At 44.7% G+C, this 20,698-nt stretch overlaps 3 long non-coding RNA genes across 4 annotated transcripts; 2 read left to right on the top strand and 1 right to left on the bottom strand.

The window, feature by feature from the left end:
- The first annotated feature begins 7,628 nt into the window (after positions 1–7,628).
- On the top strand, positions 7,629–8,583 carry LOC106098081 (uncharacterized). 2 transcript variants are annotated; one of them, XR_003216697.1, is made up of 4 exons: positions 7,629–7,768; positions 7,982–8,041; positions 8,131–8,287; positions 8,407–8,583. It is a non-coding gene; the product is annotated as an uncharacterized LOC106098081 (long non-coding RNA). The 2 variants fall into 2 exon arrangements; XR_001224175.3 differs by lacking the exon at positions 8,131–8,287 and having other exon boundaries at positions 8,340–8,583.
- Positions 8,584–9,222: 639 nt separating this feature from the next.
- Positions 9,223–12,004, top strand: LOC102077416 (uncharacterized). Its single transcript, XR_001224173.3, has 3 exons — positions 9,223–9,380; positions 10,577–10,669; positions 11,618–12,004. It is a non-coding gene; the product is annotated as an uncharacterized LOC102077416 (long non-coding RNA).
- LOC112844099 (uncharacterized) lies at positions 11,847–12,968 on the bottom strand. The gene is made up of 2 exons (XR_003216698.1): positions 12,717–12,968; positions 11,847–12,620 (listed from the first exon to the last, which is right to left on the bottom strand). It is a non-coding gene; the product is annotated as an uncharacterized LOC112844099 (long non-coding RNA).
- Between the last annotated feature and the right edge of the window lie 7,730 nt (positions 12,969–20,698).

Here is a 20,698-nt window from a genome sequence, read left to right as displayed (position 1 = left end):
AGTCAGCTTTCATTTACTAAAAATATATTTTTCTTCTAATTACCCCAAACAGCATGTAGAAGGCCACGGTGTGGGACGGAGAGATTTCGCAGGTCTTTCCTCGCCACTGCTGTCAGACTCCACAACAAAGACTTCAACTGATCAAACACACATGTGCAATAACACTAAGTGCAATACTCTGACAAAGTTGTATTTTTACTCAGTTGTATAAAGTATCTGTATTCTATTTTTATCATATTGTATATTTTATTCTATTTATTCTACTGTATATAGTATTTTATTCTTATTGTATTCTAATTTTGCTATATAACTTTTGCACTGTCCACTTCCTGCTGTGACAAAACAAATTTCCCATGTGTGGGACTAATAAAGGTTATCTTATCTTAGATTTCTGTTCAGTGAGGTGATGCAGACTCACAGCACCGTCACCTCCACCCACTCCTTCTGAGAAAGCCTGATTACTCACTACAGTAAATAACGTGGTAGGTTTCAGCCCTGATACTGATACAGGTACATGTACAAATACTGATGCTGATAAAGGTACAGGCGCACATACAGATATGGATAAAGGTCCTGATACAGATTAAATACAGTCAGGTCCATAAATATTTGGACAGAGACAACTGGTTTTGGTTCTGTGCATCAACACAATAAATTTTAAATGAAACAGCTCGGATGCAGACCTTCAGCTTTAACTCAGTGGGTTGGACAAAAAAAAATTGGATTAAAATGTGAGGAACTAAAGCATGTTTAACACAATCCCTTCAGTCCCACACAGATTCAATAAGTGAAAATAAAGTGTTCTTTTCTAATACTCTGTTGAAAACCCTTTGCTGGGTTTGCTGACGGTCTTAAACTCACAGACATCACCAGATGCTGGTTTCCTCCTCTCTCTCAGGCCTTTACTGCAGCAGCTTTCAGCTCTTGTGTGTTTGTGGGTCTCTTTGACAGAAGTTTAGTCTCCAACAAGTGAAATGCTCAGTTGGGTGAAGGTCAGGTGACTGACTTGGCCACTGAAAAATATTCCACTTCTTTCTTTGCTTTGGGTCATTGTCCATCTGTACTATGAAACACCGCCTACTCAGTGTGACTGCATTTAGCTGGATGTGAGCAGACAGTCTTCCTCTGAACAGCTCACAGTTCGCTCAGCTGCTTCTGTCCTGTGTCAGTAAACACTAGTGTCCCAGTGCCACTGGCAGCCATGCTGCCGTGTTGTGCAGATGACGTCGTATTTGGATCACAAGCTGTTCCTTCTCTGTACTTTTTTCTTGCATCATTCTGGTAGAGGCTGATCTTGGTTTCATCTGTCCAAAGGATGTTTTTCCAGATCTGTGTTGACTTTTTACATGTTTTTAGCCTTTCTGTTCTTCAGGCCAGGGGCGGATCTAGAGAAGTTTTCTTAGGGTGGCATGAGGGTGGCAAAGAAATCAAATGGGGTGGCAAAATCAAAGCCTTTTTTTCAAACACATATGCAGGTGGTTACATATGGTTAAAATGATTCAAATGCAGTAAGTATACACGTTTTTCATATATATATATAGTCTCTAACTTAATTATTGTCTGTAGCCCACATAATTACAGTTTTGATTTTATGTACTGTAGCCTGTATAATAAATAAATATGTAGTACAATAAGTATAAAATCCAGAAAACTACACAACATGGGGCGGTTCATTTACAAACACAACACAATAGAACACAAAGTCTAACTTAAGTTTCACACTGTTTTTTGTTAGAAAACAATCACATTGTTACAGCTTAAATTACACAAAATGTCAGAAATCTGCACTGTCATGAACAAAAATATAAACCTAATTTTTCATGATTTGTTGGATTAACCCTCTGAGGTCTGAAATACAACCGGACATTTTTGACTCCTTTTGAGTTTACGTTTGTATTTCCCCCTCAAATTGTTTCATTTTATTTTTTCCCCCTTGCCTTGTTTGGTCTCATTCTTTTCAGCTCAGCTGAATTTAGTTGTTTTTTTCACTGACATACTGCATTAGTATTACTGATCTGAAATCACACAAAGAACTTATAAGCCTAGTAGTATTTTTTTACTGTAAAAAAAAAACCACAGACATGTTGAGTAAATTTTTATAACTTGAAATGCAAATATAAATTGTACATTTTGTAAACATATACAACTATTTATCTAAAAATGCAGCCAATACACCTGCCGTTTTTTTTCATCTTGTACAACTAGAGCTGGGCGATATAAGATTTTTTCATATCACGATATGTTTTTTTCATTTCAGGCGATAACGATATATATCACGATATAAGCCAAATAACTATATTTGTAAGATTTAAATGTGCCGTTGCTCACAAGTAAAATGTGAAATAATCAGCAGCTTGTTTTAATTAAAATATTTATTTCCCATAATAAGTTCAACAGGACAGATGTACTTAAGGAACATGAGACTTTTTCAGATAAATAAAGGCAAATATTGCAAACTACACAAAAGGCAGCCGCTAAAGCGTTTAAGTTTCAAAATAGAACAAACAAAACAGACTAAATTGTTAATTCCACTTAGAAACAAAATATTAATTCTAAAAATAAATCTTAGTTTGTTTTACAGAAGAACAGACAAAATTGACTAACTTTTGTCAATATCAAATAAACTGAGAACTAAAAGGAAATTCTCAATCTCTCCTTGTTGTATAGCTTAGCTTTTCAAACAGTTTTAACAGTGACTTTAGTCTGACAAAAGCCGAATGACAAATCAGCGCTTTCAGTCAGAGATTGAGCATGCACCGCTTTATTGTATTTCCAGACTTGCTTTCGGCACAATTTACAGTGCGCGCTACTCTGTTTTTTGTCAGACTTGAAATAGCCGAAATACCTTCACACTACGGAACTTCTGTGGCCCTTCTGTTCGACAAGCTCTCCGGCATTGGAACCATCACCTGTTTTCTCTTTGGTAACCTTCGGTCACGCTCTCGGTTGATTTTTCTCTAGTCGGCAAACTCATTTCCTCCAATACCCGGGCGGCACGGCGGATAGCTGCTTCCCAAACAAATACACATGTGCGTCTTGGAACTTGTGTTGTACGTAACAAGTCACGTGACGTGACGCTGCGGCTGTGATTGGTTCGGCTCTGCGCTACTTAATTTGGATTGGCTGTTCTTCTTTTTTTTTTTTTTAAGAGGACAAGAGAGATGCGGCCTATCGCAATAGTTTAATTTTTCTATTGAGAAAAAGTTATTTCGCAATACATATCGTTATCGTTCTATCGCCCAGCTCTATGTACAACCATTTAAAAATACTACTAAAACTAAAATGAGAGAACAATCAGGTGTCGCAATAAGATGCCCCACAAATGATGTGTGCCAGTAAAAATAAGTTTTTCCACCAAAAGACAGAACAGCACAGGGAGAAACCTGCAGGCCTGACAGCAGGTGTATCACTCCGCTGGTTTTCTACTTAGTGACAGTGTTTACATTGCAAATGTGCCTTAGTGACATTTATTAGTGCCCTCACTGACACACAAAGCAAAACAGCGACTACACAACAGAACAACTACACAAGACAACACAACACACTAACTTTACACTCCACACTAAATGTCACAAATCTCCCACATCTAAAAACTCTCTCTCTCTCTCACTCGCGTTACCGTCACTCCCAAAACTCTCCCCTCTTCCTAAACAACCAAATCCCACTTGTTGACTTTTTTTTTTTTTTTTTTTTTAAATTGGTCGACATGGTACATTTTTCCACCGATAGGAAAGAGGAGGCTTTTTTTTTTTTTTTTTTTTTCTCCTTTCTTCACTGTTTTTGCGCTGTCCTTAGAAAACGCTTAAAACACACACACACAAAAACGTGACGACAGTATTTAGAAAAAAAAAAGCACGGCTTAGATATATATTATCATGAATCTGGATTTACTGGCCTGTAATAAAAAATTTAAAAACTTTGAAGTCCGAACTTTCAATGTGAGCTGAAATAGAGACTCAGCGTGGCTGCAGCTTGTTGCTTTGTCAGCTTAAATCGATCATGTGATTTGGAGGTGCAGCGTGTCCGTGGACCACAGAGGGGTAATAACACTCACCTCCTTCCATTTCCAGAGTGTAACAACCGACCACCTGTGTAAAATCCTTATTTCCCATGGTGTTGTTCAAAATGTGCTCTGGCACAATCAGAAGCATCGCTTGCTACTGAAAACAAGAAAAAAGCCGCTCCTGCTATGGGCTGAACCATTTGTTAATGGTGGAGGGGGGGACACTATGCAATATATTCAGTTTTAGCATTTATATTCACTGTTGACTGTAACTACGCTCAAACTGTTAATGCTATCTTATTTTAATAAACAACACTGTCATATGCAAAACTGGGGTGGCACTTGGGGTGGCACTTGCCACCCCATGCCACCCTTCTAGATCCGCCCCTGCTTCAGGCTGATGAGTGTCTTGCACCTTGCAGTGAATCCTCTGTGTGCTTCCATGCAGTCTTCTCTCTATGGTAGACTGGGTTATATCGATGTGCCTTCCTCCTGGAGAGTGTTGTTCACTTGGTTGGCTGTTGTGAACGGCTTTCTCTTCACCATGGAAATGGTTCTGCGATCATCCACCACGGCTGTCTTCTGTGGATGTCCAGGTCTTTTTGTGTTGCTGAGTTCACCAGTGCTTGCTTTCTTTCTCAGGATGGAACAAAGATTTTGTCACTCCTAATATTGAAGTTGAAGGATGGCCTGTTTCACTTGCATGGAGAGCTGCTTTGACCGCATGTTGTCTGTTCAGAGTAAAACCTTTCAAATGGAAGCACCACAGCTCAAATCAACTCCCGGCCTTTTATCTGCTTAACTGATAATGACGTAACGAAGGACTTGCCCACACCTGTCCATGAAATAGCCTTTGAGTCAACTGTCCAATTACTTTTGGTCCATTTAAGAAGAGGGTGGCACACATTAAGGAGCTGAAACTCCTAAACCCTTCATCCAGTCTGAACGTGGTTACCCTCGATCAAAAGCTGAGAGTCTAACCATCATATCCACGTCCATTATATAACTACAACTGGTATTGCAGCTCCTCCAACCAACAGCCGCGGCAGGCTAAACATGAGGACACAGATGATGCGCAACAGTAAACACATAAGATACACTTCTGTACCATTTGCTCCTTTTATTCCACATGCAACTGTCCAATATACAAATCAGCACATGGGATTAACTATTAAACAAATGCACAGACTGCACAAACAAATAACTGCAACTCACAAAAAACTGCACCAATTCCTATACCAAATTACAACATTGGCCTATGGCATAACTTAAATAAATAAATAAATTTTTATTTATATAGCACCTTTCAAGACAGAATCACAAAGTGCTGCACATAAGATTACAAGTCATAAAAAGATTTAAAAAGACTAAATAAAACAGGCAAAAAATTAACCAAAAGCAGTTTTAAAAAGGTGAGTTTTGAGTTGTTTTTTAAAAACAGCTACTGAGTCCACAGTTCTTAATGCTTGGGGGAGAGAGTTCCACAGTCTAGGGGCCACAGTGGCAAAAGCTCTATCACCCTTAGTCCTCCTCTTAGTATTTTTTTTATAGCAAGTAAGCCCAGATCAGATGACCTCAAAGACCTGCTGGGGACATAAGGCTGTAGCAGATCAAAGATGTAGGCAGGTGCCAGTCCATGCACAGCTCTGTAGGTCAAGACCAGGATCTTAAAATCGACTCTAAATTTAACAGGAAGCCAGTGTAACTGAGATAACAACGGTGTCACATGTGAGTACTTGGAGTATTGCGTCAAAAGCCTAGCTGCAGCGTTTTGCACAACCTGCAGACGATCCAGAGAACCTTTGCTAAGACACATAAACAGCGAATTACAATAATCTAAGCGTGACGAGATAAATGCATGTATAGCAATCTCCAGTTCAGATCGAGATAAAATTGGGCTTAGCCTAGCCACATTTCTTGAATGATAAAAACAAGACCGAACCAGAGATTTCACATGCCCATCCGATGTGAGACTGGAGTCAAAGGTGACACCTAAATTCCTGACAGAGGATTTAACATAGAGTGAGGGAGGACCAAGGGCTTTCACTATCTGCGATAGAAATCTATCAGGGGCGCATACGAGGACTTTGGTTTTCCCCTCGTTGAGTTGGAGGAAATTTGCAGCCATCCAACGTTTGATCAAATCTAAGCAATCATTCAGACGCTGAAGCTTAGATAAATCCTGGGGCATAAAAGAAATGTACAACTGAATATCATCAGCATAACAATGATAAGAAATGTCCTCAAAAGAGCCCATTATATGCTGGAGGGGAAGAAGATAAATTAAAACTTAGTGCATAAGTATACATAAACCATCAAGTTCCAGTCAAAAATGCATCAAAATGATTCAAGCTGCGGTCAACAGAAGGTTTTGCCTCATGCTCACCCTACCTTTCTGCTCATTAGTGATGGGTCCTGCAACACTGACGCACCGACGCTTGTATCAAGCTCACCTAGCGAAGCCGGTATCGGTGCGTGCGTCGCTTTAAGAAAAAGTCACGTGATCGATACAGCTGCTGTATCGCTCATTGCCAACGCGCCAAACTGTGTTTAAAAAGTACCGCATCCGCATCTGCCAACGGAATAAGTCGCCACAAAAAAAACACGAAATTACTCTCGCAAAGATTAAAAATACACATCTCTCCATAACAAAATGGAGCCCGAAAGAAAAAGAAATGTTTCTGCTGTGTGGGATCATTTTGATCTTTTAACTGGAAATAAGGTAATAGTTTGTCTGTCTTTGTTTCAGTGTAATCACCTCCACTTTGTTTCACCTCCTCAGTGTTTAGGCATTAGAGCCAAACATGAAAATGAGGCGACAAACACACCGAGAATGAACACAGGTCGGCCTATATAGACACTGAACAGCTTTATCATATATTTTTTTTATTATGTGTTTTATTATTTTGAAATCAAGCATCTAGGAAGACTGCTCTGGACCAGGCAGTCCTGAATTTCATTATAAAGGACTGCCAACCCCTTAGTATTGTGGAGAGTGTCGGAGAGAAACATCCCGAGATCAGAGGATCCTTTAACGTACTGGGGGAATAGGAAGACATCTTATCAGAACCTTTTCCACCTGGCTTTACAGTGTTTTGTGTACCCCAGCTTCATCTGTGCCTGTGAGTTTTCCAAAGCTGGGGAAATGGTGCCAAAAAAAAAAACAAAAAAAAAAAAAACCCCGCAATAGACTGAATGCAAAAACAATGGATAAACTTATTTTTCTGGATAGAAATTTATAATAAACTCTGAGTCAATTACATTTAAATGGGTAATATTATATTCACAATACTTTCATTTTAATTTTCACTTAGTGTCATTCACAATATATTTTATAGATGTCTACAATATTTGAAATGTAAAAGATATAAAATGATTCCATGGAAAGTACATTACCTTAGTGTACAAGTACGACTAGGTCATTGAATCGTCTGTTGTGAGTCTCAAGTAAGTTGCCTGCAATGATATTTAAGGTCCAGCAGGTGTCAGTATGGAGCACAACAGCAACACTGTGTCGACACAGTATCGATACAGTTTGGGGAATGTGCTGAAACGCTTCACGAGGCCTCATCTACCCATCACTACTGCTCATCAACATCAGGTGTGGTGAACAGGTGAGTGCAACCACATTTATCATCTAACACACCCATGAGACACGCCCCACACCCGTGCACCAATACAGTGAGTCCATTTAAACCAACCCACTTAATCAAAAAAGGAACAACTCCTATGGCTCCTACAACTGGAATATGACTCAGTAAACAGGTAAAAACACAAAACTTGTGTCAGTGTCCAAATATATAACGACCTAACTGAACAGATACTGATGCAGGACTCCTCCTTCACTCTCCTGAGACTGAAGCAGGTTCATCCGTGATCATTCAACACTGAACAGCTACACACTGAGAGCAGTAAAACTCACCCCGATCACTTTACAGCTCCTAATCTTTGTGTGGATGGTTTTATTCTTCTTCTCAGGCAGCCCAGATGTTCAGAGTCCAGCTGTGGGTGTCGGTGAAGGTTCAGACGTGTCAGCAGGTGAGATAGAAGATGGAAACATGTCATTAAAGCGATGATGAAAGAGGCGACATGGTAGGCTCTGAGTCTGCTTTTGTTCATATCTGCAGACTCGCTGATAGAGCACTCTGAGGTGTTAGAGTCTACAGAGAGAGATTCATTTTTCCTTCAACATAACACAAGATAAGATTTTTTTTTCAGCAGTTGAAACTAAAACACAACCTAAAAAGTTCAAATATCTGACTCAGGCACATGAAATAAAGCACGGTAAGTAAAAATGTTAATCAAGCTTTTATATCCACTTATTAAATAATTACAGAGAGCTCTGTGATGGATGGAAACCTGTGCAGGTGTACCCAACTCTCACCTTATGACACCTGTGATAGGCTCCGCCCCCACCATGACCCTGGCAGTAATGAAAATGAACAGACTCTGCTCACTCAGCAGGAGACTCAGGAGGATCGTCTATGACAGGAAAGGAGACGATGCCATCCCATAATACCCACCATCCTGCTGACATGTTTGAAGCTTCAGCGTCTGTGAAGCCAAAATAAATTCCTCTGTATGAAAATATGATCCTTAAACAAAATGATCAGAGATCACAGATTTATTCACGTCACTTTTATTTACATCACAACCACAGGCGCCTCAGAATCGTATCCATCCACTGGATCATGATCACTGATTCATTGATCTCATTCAATGATTTTAATGACAGCTTCATCTGTAATCTACGGTGGCCCTGAAGTGCAAACCACAAAAACAAATCACAAAACGCAAAAACAAATCACAATCAATGAAGCAAATCTACAGTATGACAGAATGGAGTACACAGGAAGTAACAGAACACAGAAATACTTACTGAAGTACATTAAAGCTGCACTTCAGTAAGTATTTGAGTACATGTACTCAGTTACAATCTGTCTGCCCCCTCTGAACACCATCGTTGGCCTGACAGCATCGTGGGTTACAGTCAGATTCAGCGTTGGACGATCCAGGAGCACGGATCATGACCCGGCTTCAGTCTCAGAAGGAGGATTCACTCTGATCTCACCTGAGGACTGACGTCACAGACTTTGGTCCTGTGCTTACGTCATAATGAAGTCCGGTTTTCATTCATCCTGAGGAGAAACAGATTTAGATGTAAATGAATACACTGTGGAAGTTTCTTTGCTGCTCTGAGCTTGTTGCAGCGACAGTGAAGGCTCCTCCCCCTCCTCAGGGGGAGGGGCTATCAGAGGAGACTTGATATTGAGGAAGAGCTCAGATATCAGCTGAGCGTTAACACACACACACACGGACCGAGAACAGCAGCTCCTGACCCCGCGCATCTGAAGGATGGTGTGACTGATCATCAGCGGTGAGTCCGACAGCTTCTGGCTCAGGTCTGAACCCGAGATCAGCCTTCCCACTTCCGGGTTACCTGCGGCTCTGTCAGGGTCAGTCCAGGGATTAGATCGAGCCCACAGCTGAGGGCTCGGCTCCGGCTAAACTCTGGATTAACCCCTGCGGCTGAGAGAGCGAGCCCAGATTAACTCCCAGCTTTAAAGATAATCTCGGTCTAATCTGAGTGCAGATGGTAAACAGCGCTGATTTGGTCTCACCTGGATTTACGTGCCGGACTTTAGACTGGCATAAAGGAGCTTCCGGAGCCCCTGAACACACCGACAGTCTTTCTTCAGTGATCAGTGGGGAAAAAAAAAAAATTAATGAAAAGATGATTTAACATCAGACCTGTCAACACGAACCGTGTAATGTGTCGTTTTTCACTGCGTTAGTTACTCGTGTGTGACCGCTGCGGCTCTTTGGCTCTTTACATTATGAACGATGGTCTCTGTTTGCTTCAGCATGTTCATTGATGCTGACCGGAAGCTAAACAGGATTTCATGATAATAATAGAAACTGGGATTATTTTAGCTGTCAGATTAAAGAGGAGTGGCTGGGACCGACATTCATTCTCTGGATTCCTCTGAAGCCAAACCGGCCGAGCGAGACGGTCACGAGGCTGCAGGACGATCCGGTTTCAGAGGACGCGCCTCAGACACCATCCTCGCAGGTCCTCTGGGCCCACCATCACAGGGTTCCCACAGCCGAAGTTCCACAGATACAAACGAGCCCGTTAAGCCCGAACCATCAGATAATTACCAGAAGTGTTTGTTAAGATACGATAAGATGACTCTTTACTGTCATTGCAGTCATACGTAGAACAATAGTACAATGACACTGGAAAAACTGTCCCCCGTCGGCACTACGTACAACACGACACGTCACAGTAACCTAGCTTAGTAATAAAATGAAGAATAAGTGTATGTGTATTGCACACTTTTATTACTGCACCTTGTTATAAATATGAATATTATTATTGTTATTGTTGTTACCCCCCAAAAGGATTTTGTACTGTTTAGATAATTCAGGGTTAGGGGTTAAACTCGGGACGGTGTGGCGGTGTCAGAGCCTCCTGGCTCAGATATGATTTCAGTTAAGTCTGATCCTAAGTCCTGATGTTCTCGGGGTGGGTCCGTTAACTCGCTCGTGTTTGTGTCGTTCTGTTTGCAGCCTGCCGGTACGTGGCGAGGAAGATCCGGGCTGCGGCGCGAGGAGAGGAGCAGCCGGAGAAGCCGAGCACCGCGGGATGCAAGCAGGCTAAATGTGAGTGTAGTCAGTGTCCTCCGCACCCAGTGATGTATCGGTGTCAGTCGACCTCAGAGGACAAAGAGGTGACGCTCAGGTTTGGTCAGGGATCATCTGCAGACTCACCTCAGACTCTGTTTACTGTGAGAAAGCGACGCTCTCTGGCTGAGCTGCGGCTGCAGTGAGAAGGATGTGGTGAAGCTCTCGCAGCTGTTTTAGACTGTCCTCATTTCTCCACGCCGCCGTAGCCAACGAGGCGCCTCTGCAGCGCTGACAGAGGAAATCGAGAGAGCCTGATGAGAGCGTTCGCACAGAAACAGAAAAACTCTGAGCAGCTCGCCTGAACAGAAGCTGTATTTAAACCCTGCGGTGCGCCTCACTGCAGAGGAAACCCCGTCTGCGCTCACAGACGCTGTTTGGTGCGTCACGTGGACGTTTGAGGTTTGGACCAGCAGCTCCAGTCCTCGCAGCTCCATGTCTACGTGACACGACTCCCAGAGGGGCAGCCTGTGTGGAGCTTCGACTCCACTTCAGCAGAACCGTGACCTTTGCCCTGCAGACACAAAGAAACTCCTGTTTCTGTGCTGTGGAGCTGCAGAGCGTCCTCCAGCTCAGAGCTGCAGTTTCCTCTGCAGAGCCGACACTCTGCGCTTTCGTGAGTCTGATGGCGATGCGCTTCCTTCTGACGGCTGAGCAGCAGAATCACCTGGACTCAGACAAACCGTCCAGCACAGGAGGAGAGCTGGACTCACCTGAGCACACCTGTGTGAGGAGAACAGAGACATCAGAGCTACGACCGCGTGAAGCGTGATGCTGGAGGAGCTTCAGGCTGCGGCGTCTTTGTGTTGCTGTGACTCTGAAGTTTTTACAGAATAAAAGCCTCTAAAGTTAGAACAGTGTCAGACAGGAAGTTCTTCCATTTTAAATAAACTCTTTCCTGTTCTCGATCTTTCTCCGTCTCCGCAGCTCGCAAGGGTGACAGGATGAGCAGCGAACCCGCCCTGATGACCCCGCCCACAGAGCAGGACGTCGACGTGCTGCCGAAGGAGAACTGCGGGTCCTGAAAGTAAGCCGAGAGCTGGAGGGCAGGGAGGTCCAAAAAGCATCCCAATCAGACGCCGTCCCAAACCGGCTCTGACCTCGACCTCTTTCTGCTTCCGGCTCTCGGCGCTCTTTCGGCTCCTCCTTCCTCACGTCTCAGAGCGTCAGCAGAGAGGATGAAAGGCTGCTCACCAATTCCCCGCTCGAGGACCTGAGCAGCCCTGATGACCGTGCCGGTCTCTGCTGACGACGCTCTCACGCCGACCTCGCTTCTTTTTGTTGTTGCTTTAATAAAAACCGTTTTAAACCTGAGCCGAGTGTTTGTGTCCCAGTGAGACGCCGCACAAACAAACACCAGCTGTCACAGCGAACCTTCATGATGCAGCTAATCTAGCTTCATAAGCTTTAGAGCAGGGGTGGCAAACATAAGGCCTGTGGGCCAGAAGCGTCCACCCAGAGGGTCCAACCACTGCCTATTTCCATCAGCTTTACAGCAAAGTCAGGAAGAAAAAGATAAATATTACACTGAAAAATTCAGTTATTTAATGTAAAGACAGAAAAGTCTCTTTTTGTTGTCTTTATAATAAAACGGTCAAATCTGTGAGGTTGTGTTTAAAGGATGATGAAATCCTCACGAGCAGCTGAACGTCGTTCTTTGTTGTCTGATGGTTTTACAGGACCACGAACACGACGAGCATCAGTCACACGACTCAACACCTAAACTGTCATATACAGATTTCAGGTGCCGCCTGAGTCATGATGTCAGCCCGTTAAAGCTGGTTGCCATGGATTTGTGTCCCACAGTGGCTGATGGACACAGATGGACTCCACAGCTCAGCCGTACGCTCCTCAGTGGCCTCCTGCTCCATCTGCCGCGGGCGTTTGCAGATGCTTTGGGTACATCTGGAGCTCTGAGAGGATTCTCAGTCTAAGGGTCAGAGGTCATCAGTGACAGAGAGACATTCATGTGTGGGTAATCAGCTGTGGATCTATCACCATGAAAACAGCACATCATGAAACTCACAAACAGTAAATCCTGTTCCGACTCCTCCCACTTCAAAGCTCTTCACTGTCCCTCAGAGAGGAGGGAGGCTGAACCTCCCTCCTCTCTGAGGGCAGCTTCAGGTGGACGCTCTGAAAACTCACACCTGCACAGCAGCTTTAATGATGAGCAGGTACAGAGACGGGAAACAGGCGAGGAGGGCAGTCACATGACAGCCTGTAACCAATGAGCACGAAGACAGGAAGGGTCCGCCCACCTCACTGACAGGTGTGGGTGACATCATCAATCTGTCAGTTTTATGTCATCTCAGTGTGTGTGTGAGTGTGTGTGTGCCATGTTTACACATCTTTGTGAGGACCAAAAATTGGCATTCTACAATACCCGTCGGGGATCAGCAGTCCCTCTGGGGACAAAGGGTCCGTCCACATGAGTTTGAAGGTTTTAGTGTCGGGGTCAGGTTAGTGTTATGTCAATGAGATGTCCTCACTAGCATATGAAAACGAGTACGTGTGTGTGTGTGTGTGCGCGCACACACGGCCTCACGTCAGTTCTGAACTCACTTCCGTTGATGGATCGGTGCGTGAGGCTCCTCCGAACAATCAGCAGGAAGCAAGGCCCAGATTCAGATTTATCTGATTTGAATCAGATTCAAATCAGATAAATCAGGGAGGAGTTTTTGTCACAGGAGGAATTGACATGTTTGGTCTCCATGGTGATGTGAGGCTGGTTAAGGAGGATCTGCTGACAGGATGCTGCAGCGAGCATGTTTGTGTGTTTGATGAGCTCCGAGCTCACGGCTGGGATCACTAACTCCAGCTCAGGTTATCAGCTCCACTTATTTCAGCGTCACAGCCTCAGCTTTTATGTTTTTATTTATTAAAACCACATTTTGCAGAATACAGAGCTCAGCACAAATAACTGCACATCCAGCAACAAACACACACACACACAGGTGTGCAGGTAACGTCCACCTTTACCTGTGCAGGTACAATAATCAGCACAGTGACAGGAAACAGTCTGTGTGGATGTTTTCCTGAAAAGCTGTTTTAGTCTTTTTACAGCTCAGTACTGTGCAAAAGTCTTGAGCCACTCTCACATCCCTCTGAAGGTCTTTAAAAGGTCTTCTTTGGACACTGGCTGCTCTTACACTCAGGTTCAGTCCAGTCTTTGTACCCGAGGAAGGTTTTTGTTTAAGGGTCTGAACTCTGACCTACAAATCATTCAAGCTCCTAACAAAAAGATGAACCAGAGTCGTGTCAACACGTAACAGACATCAACACAGAACCAGTCCATCCACAGCAGGTAAACAGTACCTGAAAGTCCTGAAGAGTCACACAGGACCTTCAGCTGATCATCTGCTGTTCACTGAAGCCTCCTCAGAAATGCTCTCAGTAAGGACGTCTGTCAGGAAGACATCCTTACTGAAGGCAAACAAATGAGTCCAGATCACAGCTGTGTGCACTTACTGCCCACTCACACAGCACACAGTGGGGACATGTTCACAGAGACTTGTGGGGATGATGTGGACATGCTTACTGATGTGTTCTTATTCTGTGTTTTGTAAAGACATGATTATTCCTTCCAGGTGAGTTAGAGCTCATCCTAACATTAAACCATGAATGACTAAATCTGCAGGAATCCTGTTTTTAAACATGTACACTTTCTGACCTCGCTGTGCTGCTGAGGAACTAAAAATGGACATTTTAAAGGCCAAACAGAAGAAAAAAGCCTGGTCCAGAGTGAGAACCACAGCAGCATCCAGACTGTGAGCCAGCTGATGTTCAGTTATTCATGAGATTCAGCCTCAAACATAACGAGCACCTTAGCATCGAGCGGGGGGACACGTGGAAAAGCCTTGTGCTCGGTAAGAAGCAGTAAGTCTCATGGACCTGATAATATTTGGTCGTCTGCAGATATCTGAGTCCTGTGTTTTTTTCCAGCCACAGCACGTACCTGCCATGATTCAGTTCTTGCTGAGGTGTCCTGCCTGCAGCTGAGCATAGCTACGTCTAAAGGTACGACTCGCGACTTTAGGAAAAGCGCTCACACACATGAAGTCACTTTTATTACAGGTCAGACTGTGGAGCTTAATTTTAACGCCCACCAGCCACTCTCATGTCTCACACAGCTGACAAAACCATGATGGTTTATTTTATCACTCTGTCATTTTTCTTTGGTGTCACAGTTTGGATATTTATCGGTAAAGAACAGAAACTCAGTCCGACGGCAGGCAGGTGCAGCTGGTCTGTTTCAGTTTTTCCTTCTGGTCCCAAAATGTGAAACAGCACGTTTAAAAATAGCTTTGTTGTAGCCGCCATTACTGAGATGGACAAATGAACGTTTTGTGTTTTTCGTCTTGTGTACTTTGTTCTACTGTTGTCTGCTGTAGCTGTACTGAGAGTGTGTATGTGAGGATTGACAGCTGCAGAACAAAGCTACCTCCATGTAGAAATAAAGTAACCTGAGGCTGAAAATGACACAAGAACTGGACTGAAGGTCAGAGGAACAGGTGTGATGGAGAGATGGATCCACATCATGGTCAGTGTGTACGAGGAGGTCAGGAGGAGGTCCAACAGTGAGAGTCTGCAGCCATCTGTGAAGCACGGTGGAGGCTCTGTCATGGTTTCAGGTCAGTCAGTGCTGCTGGAGATCTTTGATAAACTGATGAATTACAGAGTCTGATCCACCACGCAGGAACATCTGGAAACATCTGACTGGCAGCAGCTTCATTTTTCAGCATCATAGTGATGCCAAACACAAAGCACACATCAGTGATGGATGGGCCTCCTCAGAGCTCAGCATCACTGAAGCGTGTGGGATCATCCTGACAGGGAACACAACCAAAGACAGAAACATCCAAAGAAGAGCTTTGACTGTCCTTCAGGAAGCCTGGAGAACTGTTCCTGAAGATCCTCACAGAAACTGCAGCCTCGTATTTTTACCTGCTGACGCTCCATAAACATGTCAGCACACGTTCACAATGAGCTCCACTGAACACAAACACAAAGATCCAACAAACCACTGAAGTAAGGTCCTTGATTTTGTGACGTGGCGTCTGGCAGGTGGTACCGCCATGTTGGTGTTCACTGATTGGCTGGTTTCTCCAGCCTGTGCTGAGCTTCACGTCTCATCTGCAGAGGCCTCTGATCCATCCAGCTGCAGGAAACTGAAAACAACGTTTCAGACAGAAAAACTCAACGGCCTGAATCGAGCACGGGGACCGACTCCATCACCTACACCTGCTCCTCCACCTTGTTGGGGTCCACGTCGGCGGCCGGTACCACCTGCATGGGCTTGCAGCAGCCGTTGCAGATGTACTTGAGGAAGCAGAGGTACGCGCTGCCGGACATGATCACCGTGATGATGATAATGATGGTGGCGCCGAAGGCCGGGGAGATGGCATCTTCCAGGACGGACTTGAGGCCTCCCACGGTGATCCCACCGTTCCCGCTGCCGAGAAGACTCTGATCAGGCTCAGTCATCCCCTGACCTGAAACAGATAGAAGAGGTCAAAGGTCAGAGGTCGTCTTGTGGCGGTACCTTCACCTGTTCAAGAGTTCACCCAGACTTAAACTTTTAATGACAGCAGGTGATTTGCACACCTCCAACAGCGTTACTATGACTGTTGGTTTGTCTGCAGGCCGTCTCACCTCACACCTGCTCGCCATCACACGGCGTCTGTAGCTGCAGGCGGGGTTATTCCTTTCTATGACCGCGGTAACACAGAGCTGCTCAATGAATCACAGGTTTGAACTTTCTGTTCTCTGTACTGAGCTTTAAAGAGGACATGAAACACTGAACACATCGAGGCTAATTTACCCCACTGAGCTCTCAGACTCTGACACACATGTAACTGTCTGTGAAGCTGGATTTAACAAATAACCGTTTAAAGTTTTAAAAACATGTTTCTGTCAGTACGAACGTGACGTCAGGTGGTTGGTCGGTTGCAGCTAACAGGCCCTCCTCTACACTGTCCTTTACAAACACCAACATCACGGCTAACAGCTGGATTTTCCTGTTTCACTGCAGCTAGCCAAACAGCCACTTCCTGCTACAGACACAGACAGTAAAGTGGACAGTATGTCCTGGTTTCACATCAACTCACTGCTGCAGCACTACAGTGATCTCCTCACTGATGTTTAGCTTTAATGTCCTTTTTTCCTCTGAGGTATCGATCCTGTCACTAGTTAACTAACATAAACTAATGTGAGTCTGTTAGCCTCAACCAACCAATCACATGACGTCATGTTCGTACTGACAGAAGGTGGTGCTGAACATGACCCAGTGTGTGTCAGAGTCAGGATCAGTGGGGTAAATATGTTCAGTGTTTCATGTCTTCTTTAAAGCTCCCAGCTGTGAAACACTGCACAGAGCAAACAGAGTCGAGCTCAGTAAAAAGTACAGACATCTACTGTAGTAAATCTATTATTTTCTTTCTCAACTTCTAAAAGTTTAACTTAAGGAGGCAGAACGATTGTTTAAGGGAGCCTTGCCCCAGTGTGTGTGTGTCAGTGCAGTCACTGAGTGTTCAGGAGTCTGACAGTTTAAACTGTTCCTCAGGCTGGCAGTGAGCGCCCCGATGCTGTGGTTCCTCTGTGCCAGACGGCAGCAGGGTTAAGAGTGTGTGTGAGGGGTGTGTGTGAGGGGTGTAATGTAATGTGTATGTGTTAGTCCCCGTAGGGAAATTACTCCTCTGCATTTAAAGTTTAATTAAATGAATTATTTAACCCATTCACCCAGTGAAGCAGTGGGCAGCCACCAATGCAGCGCCCGGGGAGCAGTGTGTAGGGACGGTACCTTGCTCAGGGGTACCTCAGGGTAGCCGTTCAGTTGAGTCGAACCCCCGACCTTCCGATCATGGGGCAATCACTTTACCTACTGAGCTATCCCTGCCCTGCTGGCCTGCATGGTGGCGTCCTCCACCATGCTGGTGGCTTTGTGGATGCAGTGGGTGTAATAAGTGTCTGTGATGGAGGGAAGAGAGGCTCCAATCACAGACACCGATCACACACGATGAGCGTCTTTTTCTTTTCATCTCACGCTGCTTTGAATTCATTTCAAAGACTAACAGCAGCTGTGGGTCTCCCTCACTGACCTGTGACTCACTTTAGTGTTCATGTGTTTTTCTGCCTCTCTGCACTAAAATGAAACACCATAGAAATCAGACATTTCTTTGTTAGTGATCGGATATTCTTTCCTGCTGTGGATGCACATGAATACATCACAGCACAGCCATCAGTGACAATAAATGTAATCACATTAGGACACGCCCCCTCCCAGAATTCAGACACGGTGAATAAAGCCACCAATACAAGCAGAGGCTGTTTGCAGAGCATCACTGAGCAGGAGGAGAGCCTCTGCTCTCCAGTTTAGAGTGTTCTCCTCCCGGCACAGAGTCTGAGCGCTGACCTCAGCACCATCATTTCCTGTCAGCTCGTTTTTATCCTCGAAGCACGGCGCTCATTCAAATTGTCCTGATGTGAATCAAGATTGAAACGATGCTGAGGGTTTCAGACGTGGTGAACGATGGGAGCTGCTGTGATGGAGTGTGTCCTCGTGTGATACTGGGCCGCCTCGGCTCACTGCCGAATTTAATGGAAGGATATACTTCAGGTCATGTTTGGCACGAATGCTGTCCACCCTCTTCAGTGGGAATGTGTCACTATGGCAACCGAGGCAATAAAAGAACCTGAAAAGCGGTGATTTTGTCCTGGCTGTGAGTCGTTCATCATCAGTATTAAAAACGACGTTTTTAAAGGTGAAAGCCTGTCGCGACGACACAAATCAAACTCATAATCAAAACATCACTGATGCATCATGGGTACATAACACAAAGGAACACAAATCTGTGTGAAGTGAACTGATTGGTTTGATGTGTTTTTCACAAGCAAAGAAAGAAGGCAAACAACAGCCACTGAACCTCGGGTCACCACGAACTCACAGAAGTCTGACAAAACATACAAGATAACATCAAACCTCTGGCTCAGAGTGAGCTCAGCACCAGCTGGAGCTGTAGGACAGGACAGGAGTGAGCTGGACTGAAATCTGTGTTCAGTTCATTTTGTGCCTTAGCGTCTGAAGGTCGTCCTGTCCTCAGGGCGGATCCACCGCAGGCTCGCTTTCTGCTCAGGGCCAAACTCAGAGAGCTCTGCAGTGTCTGTTAGAGGCAGCGCGTGAACAACACTCGGGCCCCGTACGTGACCTCCATCACAGGAACATTACAGGCAGCATTTTAAACACGGCAGCAGTGCAACACTCACAGACTCCACATGATGGGCGGCCGTTAGCCTCTGTGCTAACATGCTCACCTATCTGACTACACACCGCTTCAACCAGGATCTTTATTGAACCCATCCAACCAACACATCCAACCACCAACCGTCAATCTAACCATCCAACCAACCTATGGTGCTATTTTTGTGCCACTATTCTGAGTGCACGTAAAGAAAATTGAGTGAACAAAATTCATTGCTGCGTGCAAAAAATGTATTTCAGTGTTTGCTATTATCCATACACACACACACACACACACACACACGCACGCACGCACACACACACACACTGTCTGCTCGCACCGTGTTGCTCGCGCTCGCAACATCACTGCCCCTGCACGTTCAACTCTTTCTGCATTATATTTGTGCCACAAAACCAACCAATCACAGACTTGAATGCAAAAATTCTGATTGGCTGTTTTGGTCTCCAATCAGCTCGCTAGCTACTGTAGCCAAACCCAGGCAAATAAGAGTAATATATCAAACTCAGCCACTCTGCGTTTGAGTTTTGGACTAAATGCATTCTGGGGTATTTGCCCATTTTCTAACGTGCACTCAGAATAGCGGCCATAGTACCAACCATCCAGCCATCTACTTTTCACTTTCAAAGCTCCAAAAGACTCAAAAACAGCTAAAACAAAAGTATTTTTTCATTGTTCTTTTTGTGCTGTGACTTTTTCAGTCTGAACTTTAATAACAGATTAAATGATGAGCGATGGATGGAGGAGGTGGAGCTGCCTGTGGATGAAGTTTGATACCATCTTTCATTAGACTGTCCACGGCTGTTTCTGATAAGACGTCTGGCGCTGGCACACTGATTATCTTCAAAGAAGCTTCCTGCACATCTCTGGATTTGTCTCGGTTATATGTGACCATTGCACAGACATCGTCTCCCCTCGCAGGACAAAACAAACAGAACTTTTATAAAAATGGTTGGCAGAGATGCAGAGACCTGGTCATGTGATCTTCCTGCTGAGATCAGGTTTGAAAGGAAAATACTAATCCTGCCTCGAGGTTCAGATTCATCTGTGTCCTCCTCATTAACAGAAAAGCCGCCCACAGGCAGCAGGTCCTCTGTGCACGCAGACAAAAACACCTCTGATTTATAAAGCCAGCTGATTCCTGCTGCCTCGTTAAATTCATCCTGTGATTACCACTGCCTTCCACACTCTGTCCTAATGAGCAGGCGGAGGCTGAGAGACGACGTGAGGCTGGAAACTCATGTGCAATCCAGTCATGTCCTGGACTCATGTGCTGAACCACAATTTAAACAAGGAACTGAGAGCCTGAAGCAAGCTGGGACCAAACACCACTCGCAGGAAATATTTCCACATTCATGATCCGGATGCGGGAATTTCTGGAAGGACTTTTTCCCCATTCTGAACCAGGACAAACTGGATGTTTGTACTCCTGCTTCAGTATTAATCACCATAATGTGAAAAATAAAGTCCATCCGTACTGGTTCCATTCAGAGGGTCAACATCTGCCAGCTGCTGTTAATGCACCGATGAATGACCAGCAGCAGTGTGAGGGCCTCTGTTGCAGCAGGACTTCTGTCTGTCTGTAGGTCTGCAGCATTCAGGGGTGTTAGCATGATGCTACAATCCTCCCAGGAGTTTACGTCCCAGCAGATTCACCATCTCATCTCCACCTCAGATTCTACAGGCCTCAGTTAGCAGGTTAAAGGTCAAAGTTCAGCACAGACTGAACAAGTATGGCTGTTTGGAAGTG

Source organism: Oreochromis niloticus, linkage group LG16 (assembly GCF_001858045.2).
Source record: "Oreochromis niloticus isolate F11D_XX linkage group LG16, O_niloticus_UMD_NMBU, whole genome shotgun sequence".
Classification (NCBI taxonomy): Eukaryota; Metazoa; Chordata; class Actinopteri; order Cichliformes; family Cichlidae; genus Oreochromis; species Oreochromis niloticus.
Note: the sequence above shows the minus strand (reverse complement) of the source record. Positions and strands in the feature narration are given on the sequence as shown.